Raw genomic sequence first — 13427 nt, forward strand, 5'->3', positions numbered from 1 at the left:
TTGATCAAAAAAGGCGAGGGCCAAAAATTTACAAAGATTATCAACAGGTCTATAATGAGATAATAAGATGCAAAATATACATTATTTTTAACCTACTGCAAGAAGGAGAAGGTGCTCAATTCGCCTGTGTTGAGAACCTCCTTTTTTGTAATTTTTTTGTGAATGTTATGCTTATTATTCGGACATTAGTGAACCGATTTTGATGATTCTTGTATTGTTGGAAAGGGAATAATACCTCAGTAGTAGTTTCATTCAAATTTAAAGAACATATTCTACCTCTAAGGGTGGCTAATTAGGGGATGAATCCGGTTTATTGGATTTTGCTCACTTTCCGGTGATCAATTTCAATAAAACTTCGCAAATATATGATTGAGATTCCACAAAGTTTAGAGGTCGATTTTTTATATAAAAAAAGTTATAATTATTAAATTTTGTAGCTAAATTTGTAAACTGGACGATCAAAGAACTTAATAGGGTGCGATTCGTAATATATAGCAACAAATGACACATTTTTGGTCAATATAACGCTCAACAGATATAATTAATTTATGGTATACAATATATTCATGATATAAATGTCACTTGGTATAATAGACGATTGATATAATAATCATAAATGATGGCCTAATGTTCATTTTATATAAACACTTCAGATCTAAGATACACTGAATATAATGTATTATAAATATGATTCCAGTGGTGTTTAGGTGCAACGGTGAATGAACCGAATTTGTTTGCATTTCCTAGTTGGTTCGACCTCCTGTGGGTTTAGGTTAGGTTAGTATATGCAATTAAATATTGTTAAAGTTTTAATAAATATATTTTATAACATAAAAAGTACTTAAAGCTATACAAACACAATTATATTTTGCGATCGTACATTTAATGAAATAAAAAAAATTCTTATCAACATAATGTTCAGCTCAACGTAATGCTTCAGCTATTCGTCAAAGGAAATATTGTGTCATATTATTTAATACATTATACTGGTAGTACTTATACCATTTGTTCGTTATGTCACTTAATCATTATATCTAATGTTTGTTATACTGAAGGTTCATTATACACATTGAAATAATGTTGTTATACCTTTTGTTGATTACATACAGTGAGTGATTATATCCTTAGAAATTATATCAAATGTTGTTATACCAAGTGAAAATAGATTATTTGTTATTATATATTCCATTACAGTCCCGAACTTGATATCCCATAAAAAAACAATAACGAAGCTGGAAATCTAAATCTTAAACCAACTAAGTAAAAGTGCGACTAACGTGCGGAAAAATAACGTATAGCCCATCATAGATCTGAATCCATCCCTGAGACCTGTGCCGGTAATTAAGCTACCCTCACTGACCTTGTCATTTCTCATGCCTGAAGGCCAATAGCAATACGAACTTTAGGCTTTTCTTCATACTTAGAGACAGTCAAGATGATAATTAACTAAAAAAAAAAACTATTTGAAAGTTTTTCACACCTTTAAACGTCCAATATTTGCATTGCCAGCGTGGCTGCGACCGATTCCGTTTCCTTTGAGGTTAAAAACTGAAATTATAACTGACGATCCTTGAAATAGCTAATTTTATGATACCAAACGAGGTCGAACAAGTCGTACGCCTGGTGGTAAACGACACATCAGCTGTCCATAACAGTTGCAGTTCCACTTTAGCTTTAAATGTCAAACCTGTTTCCTGGGGTAGGCAAAAAACTCCGATATTTGTAAACCTTTTTAGTAGCAGTAGAGGTCCTTGTGAAAGAGAAATTACTGTGTTCCAGTTGTGAAGGGTAAGTACAGGCACACGAGACTTACTTGTCAACTTATGTCTCAGGGTGACAGGCGCAGTGGCGATGCCCCCAGAGCTTTATGCTCTAAAGCTCTGAGTAACACTGCAACTGTTAAGGGCAGGCGTGTGGCTTACTACCAGCAGAGAATAAAAAAGTAACTACCAGGGAATAATAAGCAACGGGGATACCCATTTATGTGGTCTGTGGGGATACCTCAGTAGTTGTCTCAATCATATTTGGAGAAAATGTTTTACCTGTAAGGGTGGCAAATTAGGTGATGAATCCAGTTGAATTTCATCCACTTTCTGTTAACTGCTGATGAAGAAAACGGCAGACAGGTGACAGGAACTCCTCAACAGTGTATCTTGTGTTTGGGCTCATATGATTCGTTTTCACGGAATGTGTGGTAGCGACGGCAACTAACACATCCAAAGCGGATAGGCAAATTTTTGGGGTCGGTTTTTAATAAAAAGGTTATAATTGTTTGAATTCATGTATGTGAAACTTGTAGATGCATAAGTAGATTCAATCTATACTAATATAATTAATCTGTCTGTGTTAACCGTATACGCTTAGTTTGTTGTGTAAACATAATCATCATTTAGTTTATTGCTTTTTTTTAAAAAAACGAGTCCTTTTAGTTAACATTCATTTAATTTTCGGCACAATGTAACGAGCAAATATGGTTCATAGATTTTGCTAAAACTAGATGGCGTTAGTAACGTTTTATGAAATTTCTGAATCGCGCTAATCAAGATTTTCCCGGTCTCTTATATACATATAGCTCAAAGGTTTTGTTAATAATGCGAAAATAACAATGAACAGAAGTGGAGTATTAAGGGTTCTTAGGACCCAAGAGTATCTGCCTATCTTATTACATGAAGGGAGAAAAGCGTTACATTTCTATCACCGTAACTATCGTTCCAGTTACAAAAAAATCATAGTGACAAATCACCGTGATTTTGTCATGCCTGTCATTTGTACCACGATGTACGGTCTGGCAAGCGGCTACTTTCTAACAGTCGATATAAATAGAATAATTTAAGTTATTACTCTACTCACTTTGAACTAACGTTTAATTCCATTTGAAAAGTTGATCAATAATAATCTTCACAGTTTTACAGGCTTCGCATTATTCGTTAATAAGACAATGCGGCGTGTTTATTATTTTGAATCAACCTTGCACAGGGTCAAGAGCACGTGAAACTTGACACTTAAGATTTAAATACAGCACCATGCCGCTTACGATAAAAACGGTACAAAGTACAGAGTGTCAAGCTTGACACATCAAGCTTGACACTCTGTACTTTGAACCTTTGAAAGACCACAGTCTTGACTGTACATGATTATGCCTTTATATAAGTACATGACCAGTTTCATTCACACAGTCACAAACACACACTCTATTAACACGACCGAGTCATTTACACACACACAAACATTATACAAGCGCGTCTGACTGCGCTTGTATAATGTTTGTGTGTGACCTGTGTGTACGTCTCCGTATATTCCAAAAATATTCTGTATTTTTGTAGGTATGTATGTAAACACTTTATTGTACAACACAAACAAATTACAATTTTAACAAAGAAATAGAACGTCAATGTACAAAAGCGAGCTTATCCCATAAAGGGATTTCTTCCAGCTAACCTTTGAATAATTAACAGGAAAGTTGGCTCCTGAGTCGGCAATAAAATCTAATAAATGCTACATAATGAATAATTAAAGAATAAATTTATTATATCAACTGTACACACGAACACATAGTATTAAATAAATGATGATACACTAATACATATAAAATATATAATAAAATGAATGTATCAAATAAGACTATAACTAAATATGGGAAATGTAAATAAATATTTTGTAAGCTCTAACATAAGGAGTCTGAATAATCCCAAGATTTCAAAAGAGCACCTCTGAAAGCCCGAACCGAAGGTGACTGTCTGACCTAGACTGGGAGAAGGTTCCACACACGAGCAGAGTTCACTATGAACGATTCCGAATACTTTTGTGAACTATGTTGTGGAATGAGGAGGGACAAATTAGTACCGGAACGTATTGGACGAAATTTATTGTAATAAATATAATATCTACAACTGTGGGGGGCTGTTCCATTCGGTGGTGTGGGAAAAACAGCAAAATATCTAATTACAAAAAAAAACAGAATCACATTTCATCGATAACTAAATACGTAATTTTTCAATTTTCGTCCATTGTAGCTAAGCTCACGTTAAACTGGTCTATTTGAAATGAAACAATCGACCACACTCGTCAATTGCTCGAATTGGGGCTGGCCAATCGGAGCGCAGTTGTCACCGTAATGATTTAGCACAATAGTTTTCAAACAAATGAAATGACATTTCGTCTCTATTTCTGGTTATATACTCGATGTTTACCACCTAGCTTTACTATCTATAAGAACTATTTACAACAAATGCGTAGGTAATTGTAATAACTTTATTAGCCGCAAATGTTTGCGTGTTCAGCATCATGCGAAGTGTAATAATTTGCCTTTCGTAGTTGAAACAATGTATATAGTTCAAGCAACGTATGATCATGGAACTGAAACTTAAAGATTTAAGCTACATATAGTCCGAAATATGTTGAAAAAACGCTATATGGGAGAAAACGATATCCAAGGCTCAATATAAAAATAATGATAAGACATAAGTTGAAAAGTATAAGTGCTTGTAATTTCACCAGCGCCCTTACCTGGAACGCAGTAATGCTCACAGCAGAAATAGACAAAGTGGCAGTATCTCCATCGACGAACTCTTTCACAAATAACTCTACCGCTACTATAATAAGTACTCTTTCTTGGCGTAAATACTGTGTTTTGCAGGTTTTATACAAAAGAACTTCTAGTAGCACAAGCGGTTATTGCTTACACAGCTATTTGAAATAGTCCATTAATTAACTCTTCTATACACTTGAGCAACGTATTAAAATTATAAAACTAGAAAACAAGCTAGCACTCTGCTTTTAGTGCCAAAATTCCTCTTTAAAAGCATAAGTGGTTCATGGGTTTTATTACAAACTACTATCAAGGTAAAGATGATTGGTTCGAGTCCCTACTACTTTTAGCAACTTTGCAGCTACTGCTGTTTGCGTAATCAGCTGCACAATCTACAGCTGCAACTTTCGTAAGCGTGTTGATTGGATCGGCTATAACTTCTATTTCGAAGGACGTATAACGCGAGATATTAAATACTGATGCATGTGACTTGTGCCAAAGTATTTACACGACTTGATCGTTCACTCCAATAACACTGAATCTGCTACATATGGAAAGCACCATAATAGCATGAATTTAAATGATCATTTTGAAATTGCAACAGCAGCAAGCAAAATAATCTAAACGGTCATCTTTTTAATGACTAATCCTTTTTCTCTGAGACATAAAATAAATTAAATCAGTGTATATTTTAATATGTTCTGAAACCAATGTTTGATTTGTATAAATTAACTTTGATAGTTTCATGTTGAGCCTCAAAACTTAAGATAAATGAACATTAAAAACCTGAAACTATATTCGGAAACGCGAGCAAATACGCTTATGGCATCTGCTTCTGCTTTTTTATATACTAACCTAACTTACTGTATGAAAAAAGAGGATCAAATATTATTTTTGACTCTCAAATATTAATTTAGTATGCTTAAACATAATGATAGTATTACCTTGAATGCAGTTTATTAATAATTTATCGGTAGATCAACTGATATAGACGGAACAGTTAATACATGTATATGTATATCAAACATTAAAAAAATATCGTTTATTTAAAAAAAGTGCACATTTACAGTAGATCAATTATATCTTTGAGGATCAATTAATATTATTCCCACCATAACTGCCTGAAAAGCAAAGATGAAATTTCTATGAAGATCACGCTGATAGATACATTTTCCGTCACTGTGTAAACACATGAACAGCGTAACTAAAAATTTAAACAATTCTCGATTGAATCTATCTTTTGTCGAAGGAATGAAAAAATATCTAATGATTGTGGAAGTTTACAACTTAAAAAACCCCCGATATAAAATAGTATACTCCCAAAATTTTATAAAGACACCAATGCGTAAGCTAAGAAGTCGTTAGATCAATTTAATAAAGCCCACAAAACGATAGATCTATTGTAACTAGTTGAAATCTACCCAATAGGCTGCAGGCTGTCTTGGCATGAAACTTCATACATTTTTTTACTCTTTATTTAGGGGATTTGGTCATTATTGAACATGTCAGCCCCAATAGAAAAACAATACCTCAAGAAAACACTTAATTTAACCAAACATGTATACAAAATCTTCGCAACGGATTTAAACCACCCAATACAAAAAGTAAGGAAACCAATCTGTACAAACAACTGTGTCCTGACAGGTTCCATCCGAACACACTCCATGAGCAAATGATGTATTACATTTGTGAACCTACATCCTAAGGAATCCGACACACTTCGCAAAACGGTTAGTGCACGCTCCGCATCCAATACAAAAATTTGTTTAACGGAACCTGTCCGGATCGAAGCCTATGAGCGCTGACAATTTGACCCCTGCTTAATGTAATTGCATTTAGTCGAGTATTACTTATATGACAGTAATTGTTTCGGACGGGTGTCAGAGAACGAGAGTAGTTGCAACAACCTGGTTGCAGCATCATCAACAGCATCGAGCATATGACCAGATATAGAGACGAAATAAGGGCCATCCATCCTTGAAAAGTTTAAGGAGACTGGTATCATGACTGTGGCATCACAGTACATTTACTCAAATATTTTATATGCCCGTAAAAATATACATAATTTCAATAAGAAAGAAGATATCCATAATATTAACCTTAGAGCTAAGTCCAAACTCATGGTACCACGATTTCGTTTAACCAAGGTAAACAACTCTTTTATGGGGAACTGTATACGTTTTTACAATAAGATTCCGAAGCATATATTAAGTTTATCATTTCCTAAGTTTAGAAACTACATTAAAAATATTTTGATCGAAAAATCATATTACAAAATTGAAGACTACGTGTTAGATAAAGATGTATGGAAAGACGACACGGCTCCAGAATCCACACAAATTTGATTCAAAGTGTATTCCATAGCTTTTAAGTTTATTTGAAAAGAGCAATCCCTAGAGTTTCTTGCTCGTTCTTCTCAGGGAGGTCAGCGTAGTGAACGAGCAGTAGCTTAAATGTGACGTTTTCAAGTGTAAATTTATTTTACCTATGGAATAAATAATCTTTGACTTTGACTTTGACTTTGACTTTGACTTTGACAACTCATCAGGTAAATGGGCTTTATGTCACTTTCAAATGTCAACTCTGAAATCACAAACTAGAAAACTGAAATAGTACAGCGCCAACAACTGATATGTGTGTACGTCTCTGTATACCTACTCCTAAAATATTCTGTATTTATTGTAATAAAGATAATATCTCTAACAATGGAGGCTGTTCCATTCGGTGGTGTGGGAAAAACATCTAATTACAAAACAAACGGAATCACATTTCATCGATAATTAAATATTAACTATTTTATGTAATTTTTCAATTTTCGTCCATTAAAGCAAAGCTCAAGTTAAAGTGGTCGATATGAAGCAAAACAATTGACGACGCCCGTCAATTGCTTCGAATTCGAGCTGGCCAATCGGAGCGCAGTTGTCACAGTAATGATTTGGCAGAATAGTTTTCAAACAAATTAAATGACATTTCGTCTCTATTTCTGGTTATATACTCGACGATCAACAGTAATGGCATCGGATTTCCATAATACACCAAATTTGCAGTCAACCGGACGAGTGGAAATAAAATAATTATTCATTTTGTGACAGAGATCCCTTTATAACGAGCTTTTGAACTTTATACAGCAAATTGTCGGGGACGTTGCAGTTACGCGTAACTAGCATTGGATTTTGAGCTTCCATTTCGATAATTTAGTGGCCAAATCAAATTCGTGAAGGCGTGGCAAACAAATTAGCGTGATTTACGGGAATCTACTGTTATCAGTCCGTAGACTACATAAATTAATGCTTACTGTGCTAAAATTAAATTCGTAACCATTGAAATAACAAAGTAATAACGTTAAATCCCTCTTCTCTAAAATTTGGTTTACTGCAGATACGCGCTTTTTACCAATGCCTCATACGCGTATTTGCACTATCTCCGATGAGATATCAAATTAAAAATAAAATTATTTGATATTAGTTCACCCGTTTGGGAGCCACAGACAGACACATAGCTACTCAGACAAAGGCTTCAAACTTTTTTTACGTTGGGGGTTAAAAAAGATACTTTTTAAATACTTTATAACCCCGGTGTAAAGCCCAGCAGGCCGGCCTGAAGCACAATGTATACTCGTGTTTTATAGCTGGCATTGCGCGTTGTTCGGTGCCAAGGACACCTCGTCCTTGGTTCAGTTTCCTTAAATACGGCGTATCAGCCAATCTCAACATCTATGCCACGGCCGACCCAATGCTGGACACTTACGCACTTTATTACCTTTATATGGAAATAGAAACTTGAATTGAATTAACCTCGATGAATTTCTGTACCATATCTATTACTATTCACGGAACTTTTCATGAAGAACTACCCCATAACAGTTGCAGTGCCACTCAAAGCTTTAAACCCATTGACTTACAAATAAATGGACGACGGGTCTAATACAAAAACCACGAAAAAAATGTCCCAAGTCAACCTATTTCAACGTAGTGACATGTAAAGGAATATGAAAAAGCTAAAACGTTGAATTTAAATTGTAATGTCATCGCAGTATCGCGCTGTCAGTCGAACAAATGAAGACTAAAGCGGAGTTTGACGCTCTCTATACGATTTTAACGCCTTACAAGTTCGGACACTTTTTAGCGCGGACCCGACGTCCATATAATTGTAAGTCAATGTTTAAATCGCAAAGATTTGCGGGTAATGGGACTGCGCCCGTCACCCTATATGCTAAATCTCATATGGCTGTAAATTCAACAGCACCTTTACCCTTCAATTCCGGGACGCAGTAACACTCATATTACTGCTTGGCGGCAGAAATATGTACTGGTGGCAGTATTTTCCTAAATTCTTTTAACAATAATAATTAACATTAAAAATATGTATAAATAAACACAAAATGTTGTCGCGAATCTAATTGACGTCTTTGACGGCAAAATATTTCGTGTGATCGCAGAATCTGGAACATGTTACACACATAAAATTACATTTCGTTACCAACAATTTACATTTTTGCTGCAAAAGTAACATTTTACTTACTGTTTTTTTTTTAATTAAACTAATTAAAAATTCTGTCTGTCTAACGCTCAAGAGAAATGGATGATTTCATTTTGTTCACGCCTTTTAAATTTTGTTAAAATTGTAACAAACTAGTGGAGTAATTTCACAAAAATAATTGAATATTAATTGAATATAAGTTTAAAAAAGAATTATCACAAAAAGTTCACAAATCGCGGAGTTATCGCGTAACACAAATACAAAAGAAATATTGTCGAATTGAGAACCTCCTCCTTTTTTGAAGTCGGTTTAAAAATAAAAGTGATTTTCTATAAAATATATATAATCAACACACAAAAGTGCTCTAACACATGAAAGACGTAAAAATAATACGGACTACATTAAAAAATATATATTATGCATTGACTTACAAATAAATGGACGACGGGTCTAATACAAAAACCACGAAAAAAATGTCCCAAGTCAACCTATTTAAACGTAGTGACATGTCAAGGAATATGAAAAAGCTAAAACGTTGAATTTAAATTGTAAAGTCATCGCAATACTGTCTAATTTTGCTTGCTTCGCTGTCAGTCGAACAAACGAAGACTAGAGCGTGAATGACGCTCTGTATACGATTTTAACGCCCTATAAGTTCGGACACTTTTTAGCGCGGACCCGACGTCCATATAATTGTAAGTCAATGATATTATGTGAATATTTTTAAGTACTATTTAAATATGAAAAGTTATCGACAAATTCATTCGTAGAATCTTTAAACCTTCCTTCGGAAATGTTGTCATTTTGCAAATGTGGCCTTATATACCAAGATTGCGAAATAGAGCACCTATTACACATAAACAGTAGGTTAAAAAATCTTGTTCACAAGGTTTTTTTACTCTTTAAAATTGTTCTAAATTACTTAAACGGTGTTGTTTGTTAAGCGAAGTTATACGAATTTAGAAATAGGACGCAACTACCATAAAATAGTTTAGCTACAAACACGTAACACCAAATTCCTTCGTTCACTTTACATTTTAATTCCGCCAAAGTTCCTTTTACAAAATTACTCGCAGTCACACTATCGTTTATTTAATATTTTTATATCCCGTTGATTGGATCGATATTGTGGTATAAAATGATTTTAGTTTTATATCAATGAACAGGCGTTGAATATTCAAACCTTGTGTATACATTGAGGGTGCAATATAACAAGCAACAGCTTTTAAATCTGTATAAAGCACAAGTTCGATCGTGTATGGAGTACTGCTGCCACCTTTGGGACGGCTCTGCCCATTGCCAGTTAGCTGCCTTGGACTCCATGGAGCGACAAGCAAAGAGACTTATTAACAATAATTCCCTTGTGGGTCGAAGCTACAATATCTCGACCATCGCAGAAAAGTAGCCTGCTTGTCGGTTTTCTATCGGATACATTTCGGTGAGTGTGAGCAGGAACTTTTCAATTTAGTTCTACCCTCACTGTTCCTCCTTCGGTCGACTAGAAGGTCCGGAACACTCTATCCTTAAGTATGTCGTTGATATACCATCATTTCTGCATACGGCAAAGGAATGGAATATTCTGCTTCTATCTGTATTTCCCGAAAAGTAAAATTTGGGGCTATTCAAGGCTAGAGTGAATAGGCATTTTTAGGCAAACGCGTCCTATGGGCGGTCACATCCTCGCTTAACATCAGGTGAGATTGTAGCCAAGCGTGTGTCTATTACTGTAGTGCTTCCGGCGAGGCGCTCACAAATGGCTTTCATGCTATTGTTCGCAAGAGGGATACCTCACTCATGATGTGTATGCACGGCAACCCTAACAGCATCTTAGCCGTTGTTGCAGCCATACTGGACTGCTCCTATCAACAACATTGGGTGCAACTACACGTGCGTATTGCCGTGGCATTGTCTCTAGTACGAAGTCTTTTTGTATTAAGTAACCATAGCACATAAGATAAATTCACAGTATTACTAACATTAACATAAATCACGGTCTGAAATAAATCATTATATTCTATTCTTAACCGACTTCAAAAAAGGAGGATTTTCAATTCGGCTGTATTTTTCCCTTTTTGACCGATTTTGATGATTGTTTTTTGTTGCAAAGGGAGTATCTCCGTATTGGTCCCATTTAAATTTGAACAAAAATATTCCACCTCTAAAGGTGGCAAACTAGCGGATGAATCCGGTTTCGCGCACTTTCCGTTATCCAATTGCAATAAAACTTGGTAAATATATAGATGTGATTTCAATAAAAAACCGGCAAAGTTTTGACGTCGGATTTTTGTCGGAATGACTAGAAACTAATTATGTACTAATAACTCCTATTTGAGCATAAAAAAAAAATGGATTAATATCGTTCGTAGAATCTAAACCTCTCTCCGTAATACTGTCATTTTGCAGATGTGGGTTTAAGAATAAAACATTTTTTATTATCGTTTACTTATTTTTTTTGCGCAATCTCCTTTTAACTCTGTACACCTTGATCAGCTATATTCTAACTTCTTCAACCCACCAAATTTTTTTTTATCAAACTGAAATATAAGCCTTTGTGTCAGCTATCACTTTCTCATTTGATGCAAATCGGTAAAAAAATCAGATAAAAGAAGGCAAATGGGGCCATATCTGGTGAGTACGGGGTGGTGTGACAATGGTTCGTATCATAATTCGACAAGTTTTGATGTTCTGATTGCAAGATGAGAAACAGCAAGTAGACAAAATCAACAGCAAGTAGTTTTAAGAGAAAAAAAGAAACCACCATTTCAAGAGTTTCCACATTTAAATATCATCCATTTATTGGCTATCATTTTCAAGTTGCTGTTACACCTGCCCCTTGTACTCGTTCTTCAAGTAAGGTCGTTTTCTTACATTTCCTTTAGGTTTTATCCTGTAACATGTTATTAACAAAATATAAAATTACATACGTTCTGCAAATTAAGCAAAGTACACAATGCACACTGTAATTCTGACTATAAAACACACTATAGATAGATAACCATCAAAGTAGGTTGCCATTCACCTTACTCAAATTCTTTAATAACAAACCGTGCACAGAATGCGTTTGAGTCCAAATTTGATGATTAAATAAGCTCGTATTTAAGACGTTATTAAATATGGCAAACTGAGGAAGGATATTAGATAATATTGCCTACTGTTATGATTCTAATTCTTTAAATATAGTTGTAAAAATATACAAACACATTCGGTGTCATAAAAAATGTGCGTATATCCAAAGTAGCACTGGAGGTCTTTGTTAAAGAGTTCGTCCAGGGATGTACTGCCATCTTACCTATTTCTGCTGCCAAGCAGAATGTAAGGGTAAAGGTGTTGGTTACATTACAGGCACATGGGACTTATGTCTCAGGGTGACGGGCGCAGTGGCAGTACCCCTCAGATCTTTGCGATTTAAAGTTCTGAGTGACACTGCACCTGTTATGGACAGGAGTGTCTTTTACCATCACTTGGCGTCATAAAAACAAACATACACCAAACATAGCTAGTATGTATTTGTAAGTTCTTTTTTTCGCTGGACGGAGAAAACCATCAAGAATACCATATATCTGGACTAGATAATATGTCCCGACTCCACTGGGAAGTGCACAAATACCTATTCCGTTTTTTTATAACACTATAATATGATTAAAACAAATTTTTATTTAGCATTCCTGCTTTTTACCTTTTTTAATTTCTTTTATTTTGGTCAACAAGCAAGTTACATACTTGTACACATCGAGTACATCTGTGCCACAATATACATTACACTTTTTGCACAAGAGTTTAACTTGGAAGAAGACAAACGCCTTCAATGTCTCCATATTCAAATTTTATCATAAAATTTGATCAATCAACTCTACAATGACTTCATTCTCCAAATAAAGCATGGCTGGCTATGACTATGGCTTTAATAATATAACAAAAGACAAACTGTGGTCAAGTTTCCAAAAAACATATCGGATACATGAACTACATCATCATCACCATTATGGGACCGTACATTTCGTATTACAATAAAGCTACACGTCGAAAGTGCTTTTATCTTAAGAAAGTTAATAATAATAAATAAATAACGCACACACTCAACATAGCCCCGCACTAAGGAAACCCTATGTCGCGGGTGCCATGGACACACACATAGACAACCACAAATTACACCCAAACTCACGAGAGAAATAATTGTAGGCCATACAACTATTTCTCCCGGCCCGGGAATCAAACCTGGGACCTCTGCGTGGCAGTCCGGCATGGTAACCGTTCGGCTACGGAGGTAGTTTATAACAACAATACGAACTACATGAAAACATAACTCATTCCCTATCAAACTAAAGACTTTTTCATAAGAAAGCATATTATTCGGTCTCAAAATTCATACAGAATAATGATCTCTAGCAAAATGATGTCGATATAACCTATATTTGTGCTT

The sequence above is a fragment of the Hyposmocoma kahamanoa genome, unplaced genomic scaffold (assembly GCF_003589595.1).
Source record: "Hyposmocoma kahamanoa isolate Upper Pololo Valley unplaced genomic scaffold, ASM358959v1 240, whole genome shotgun sequence".
Taxonomy (NCBI): domain Eukaryota; kingdom Metazoa; phylum Arthropoda; class Insecta; order Lepidoptera; family Cosmopterigidae; genus Hyposmocoma; species Hyposmocoma kahamanoa.